Source organism: Muntiacus reevesi, chromosome 2 (genome assembly GCF_963930625.1).
Source record: "Muntiacus reevesi chromosome 2, mMunRee1.1, whole genome shotgun sequence".
In the NCBI taxonomy this organism is placed as follows: Eukaryota; Metazoa; Chordata; class Mammalia; order Artiodactyla; family Cervidae; genus Muntiacus; species Muntiacus reevesi.
Window position 1 is genome coordinate 270,175,516 of NC_089250.1, and position 5,174 is coordinate 270,180,689.

A 5,174-nucleotide genomic window follows, 5' to 3' on the forward strand; every position below is an offset into this window, starting at 1 on the left:
TTGTACTCGTGTGACACAGAATAAACTGTCTATCAAGGAAAGCATGTTAGTCACTCTGTCATGCCTGATTCTTTCCGACCCCATGGACTGTAGCATGCCAGGCTTCTCTGTCCATGGGATTTTTCAGGCAAGAATACTGGAGTGAGTTGTCATTTCCTTCTCCAGGGAAATCTTCCCCACCAAGGGATCGGACCCGGTCTCCCACATTGCAGGCAGATTCTTCACCATCTGAGCCACCAGGGAAGCCCCCTATCAAGGAACCAGGAAATAGTTTTAAAAAGCATGATGCTCTGGTCTAAGAGTTCTGGAGTGGGGCTAATGTTCCGCATTTTTAACAAGCTTATTTAAACTAGTAATGTTGAAAACTCTGATACATGAGTGACCATTCTGAATAGCAAAGAGGTAGACCACTAAGGCAAGAATTAATACTTAACTTTGAATTTTAAGTGTTTTACAAAATTGATAGGTCTGATAGAATAGTACCCAGAACAGCAATAATCCTTTGAACTATTTAGTATATACTATATGTCTTTCTAAAAGTTTTTACAGGGTCTTGAATGCATCATATAAATAATAGAAATTCAACAACATTGTTGTTCCACCGTTTTGCAAATATTTTGTCAAACATTCATTAAATGACAGATCTTGAATTTGCTTCAGTTTATGTGAACTAAAATTTAACTAGTAAAGCACAAATACAGAGAGACAACACTAAAGAAAGTGTATAGGAGTTTTTATAGGGTCTTCCCTGATAGTCTGAGCTCCCAAGTCAGGGGGCCGGGTTCAGACCCTTGTTAGAGAACTAGATCCCACACGCCACAGCTAAAGTGTGCCTGCTGCAACAAAGTCTCCCACATGGCTCCAAGATTCTGCAGGCTACGACCAAGACACAACTCAGCCAAACATAAATACGTGTTTTTTTTTTTTTTTTTTTAAAGAACTTTATATAACTGGAGCGAATACCAAAACAAGAAAAAAAATAATTTTAACATTTTCATGCTTGCAGACATACATTACAATGAGACTGTATACTTCCTAAGAGTATTAAGGAAACGCTAACATTCACAAAGCTAAGATCACGGCATCCGGTCCCATCACTTCATGGCAAATAGATGGGGAAAGAGTGGAAACAGTGGCTGAGTTTATCTTGGGAGCTCCAAAATCACTGCAGATGCTGACTGCAGCCATGAAATTAAAAGACGCTTACTCCTTGGAAGGAAAGTTATGACCAACCTAGACAGCACATTAAAAAGCAGAAACATTACTCTGTCCACAAATGTCCGTCTAGTCATGGCTATGGTTTTTCCAGTAGTCATGTATGGATGTGAGAGTTGGACTATAAAGAAAGCTGAGGAGAGAAGATCTGATGCTTTTGAACTGTGGTGTTGGAGAAGACTCTTGAGAGTCCCTTGGAGTGCAAGGAGAGGCAATCAGTCCATCCTAAGGAAATCAGTCTGGATGTTCATTGGAAGGACGGATATTCAAGCTGAAACTCCAATATTTTGGCCATCTGATGCGAAAAACTGACTCATTAGAAAAGACCGTGATGTTGGGAAAGATGGAAGGCAGGAGAAGGGGACGACAGAAGATGAGATAGTTAGATGGCATCACTGACTCAATGGACATGAGTTTGGGTAAACTCCAGGAGTTGGTGATGGACAGGGAGACCTGGAGTGCTGCGGTTCATGGGGTCGCAAAGAGTCAGACACGAATGAGCGACTGAACTGAACTGATTCATGTCCAGTTCAGTTCAGTTCAGCTGAGTTCATTCATATTCATGTCAATAACATCGATATTCATTTCAATAAATCAGTTCATTTTCATTTCAGTTCAGTCATTCATATTCATGTCAATAAAATCGAGATTATTTTTAATGGGTTAAAATATATACATCTACTTGTGGATGATATTCTTTCTATATTTTAAATACAATAGGGTGCAAACATATACAATGGTATGAGATAAATTAGAGCTCTTGGTTCTGAAACTTTAATTTCTTGAAAAACTATCATTTTGTAGAGCTGTATCTTAGAAATTCAACACAGGTGAAAACAGATTAGCACCAATAGGATTATTGTTTGCTAAAAAAAAATGCAAAAATGTGCGTAAGACTTTCTCTGTGATATGAGCGTGGACTGTACTGGAAACATCACACTTGGGCTTGAGTGATGAAAACTCCCACTCCCAAAACCCAGTATCTATCATCAACACAGTGAGTGTTCATTGTCCAAAGCAAAGAGAAACCAAGAAGATGTGGAGTTTCTCCATTAAGTGTGAGGGTTTTCACATGTTCCTCATTCCATTTTTCCACAACCTTGTCTAAAGACAGAGGGGGAAAAAAATGAACTTTATAGCCTGGTAATCTCAGAGAAATCACCAGAGCCAGTGGACATCATCTGTCACGGTGTAAATGGATCACACAGAAGAAGCACTATCAGAACCTGGGCATGTTGGAAAAAATAAGGAAATTATAACTTGAACCAAAAATTAAAACTATCAGTTTTATGCAAAATTCATTTCATATATACTTCCTCTGTTTGGATCCTAACAATGTTGTCACCCGAGTGTATGTTCCTCGGATCTTTGTCTCGTCACAACAAAAGTTTCGAGTGATGGATATTAAAGCCCCTTGTCGGGTCAGAGCCCTCGGAGTACAGACTGTGTTATAGCTCTTAAATAAAACAGTGTTACAGCTCTATTTATGTAGATAATAGCCGGAAAATCCACCTTCGAGTTGTGAGAAAATGTCGATCCAAAGACACGAAGAAAAGATCGCCCCATCGCGTGGGGGAGAGAGAGAGAGAAGAAGGAAGAGGGCTTTGGCTCCTCTTTTTATGTTTCTCTGCCCCTGGGTCTGTCTTATATAAATCGGGACTAGGCAGGGGCGTTGTTTGTTTTACCTGAGGTTCTCACTCCAGTCCTAGGACCTTCCTTTGTTCTCTTTTCGCGGGCTTTCCCTTCCAGGTCTTTTACCCACCGCCATTTTGGACTCTTTTCCCTTATTTTAACTACCTGACAATGTGTTTAACTACTAAGTCTTAGCATTACAGAGGACAGTATCTCCTAGTTTTCTTTTTATTTCTGAGCATTTTCTGAAAAATTCTGGATCACTGAGTTTATTCAATATATAAGCGCATTTTCTAACTCCTAAAGAGCTGAAATTGCATCCCCATGGAAACTCATCATGGCATTTCCCCTAGTTCCCTAAGATCCCAACACCGAACCACATCCCAGTGGGAATCTCGGATACCAGTGCCTCTCCGTGTTTCTCTCTCACAAAGGCAATATATTCACCAGTTGAAAGTCGCTAATTCATGCTGAGAATTCATCATGCTCCGTAGAAAGCCAGGATAAAGACAAGGGAGACAAGATTCTGGAACACAAGGGAGAAGTGGTCTAAAGAGCCAGGCTTCACTATGAGAAGAAGAAAAGGAAAAAATAAAGAAGTTGATAACAAACACCCAGGCAGAAAAGTTAGAAGCAGAGAACTAAAGGTTTGCAGGTTCTCACTCCAGGCATTTCAGGAAGAAAAGCAGACACAGCCCCAGACCCGAGACAGGACTCGTACCTCAGAAGCTGCCATTTCCTCCTCTTCTTCCTCCTGCTCTGCGTCTTCTCTGGGGATGTTACATCCCATACTCACATCTGCATCTTGAGAAAATACCTTCAAAGGCATCCATGCAGCTGTTGAACCTGCAACTGCTGTAGGGAAAGAGAAGAAAAAGTTTTCCTGTTTCCCTCATCCGCTTCTGAGCCCCTTCTCGACTTTCTGTGTTCCCAATCTGTAGTGGGGAATCAAGACGAACCTGATAATGCTAATCACATCGTGGTGCTCTACACTATTTGCAGATCGTCCGGGCTAGCTCTTGCCCTTCCTTTTCGAGTTATAGAGAACAGCTGAAAAGAGACAACGGACATCCTTCTGGGCTAGCTGACCCAGCCTTGAGGGTTGTGAAAAAAATGCAAGAGGAAGACCTGCATTCAGAGCCCTGAACCTCAGGAAGGGAGGGTTTAGGGAGGGAACTTCTAGAAACAAAGAAATTCAACCTCATTCCCTGGGGAGGGGCTCTTTCTAGGATGGGTGTGGTGGTCCACAGCCTGCCTGTACCCTTGGGGGCTGGGAGGGGAGAGGTCAGTGAGTGGTGGGAATCACCTGGGGCTCTTGGGTCCCTGCCAAGCTTTACTTGCAGAATTCTTCCCAAAGATCTCCCCTGTCCTTAGTTTTTCTCACCCCCCCCCCCCCCTGCAGCCTGGGGACACGGGTTTTCACAAAATGATTTGCTTTGTGACCACCTCTCTGCAGGCGTGGCACCTCCAACTTCAGAAACCAGGAGCCTGGAGGCATTTCCATCCCCGCTTTCTTGAAAAAGAAACCAGGGGCAGCAGGAGGCCTGGCGTGCTGCAGTCCAAGGCGACTGAGCCACTGAACTGAACTGAACTGATCAGGACACGCTAGGTTCACAGTGCATATGGGCAGAGCCAAATGCCTCTGAAAACGGTGCCCTAAATGCTCTCTGATGACCAACGAAAGAAGTAATGATCCGTGTTGTCATAAGTTACATCACACATGAGTTAACACCTGAGAATGTTGTTGCTCTACTTCCTGTGTGTGTTTTTCTAGGTTTTATGAATCAACTGCTCCAGTTTGTTGTCTGTCCATTTAAACAGCTCTATTTTCCCACATCTTTAAAGTATAATGACCAAGGAAAATTAAAGATAGAAGCATATACATCTTTCTCATATTATATATTCTAAAAAATATTCAGTCTGCATTTTCGGGGAGGGGCTTGAAAGAGCTGACTCTGGGAGCTGCCTTGATTGATTATCGAGGATCCCTTCAAGGACATAGCTCTCTGTCCCGCCACCCCTCTGGAATTTACTATCCAAAGTTAAACAGAACACTAGTAAGCCTTGAATGCACACAAGAGGCAGACAGATAGCCTTTTTACGATTACCCCTAAAATAAATCAGGATGCTATTCCTGTGCTCTGGCGCCTAGTGAGAGTTCTAGTGATTGTTATCTTAAAGATTATGTACATGGGGAGGAATTTTCTTTGGGATGCCTCCTTCTTGGTTTAAGTATAAATGAAGCTTAGAGAAATAATGGAGCATCGTTGACTGCAGTGATCCTCTCGACCCCATCTGTCCTGTTTCTTTATTTCTTAGCCTAAAGG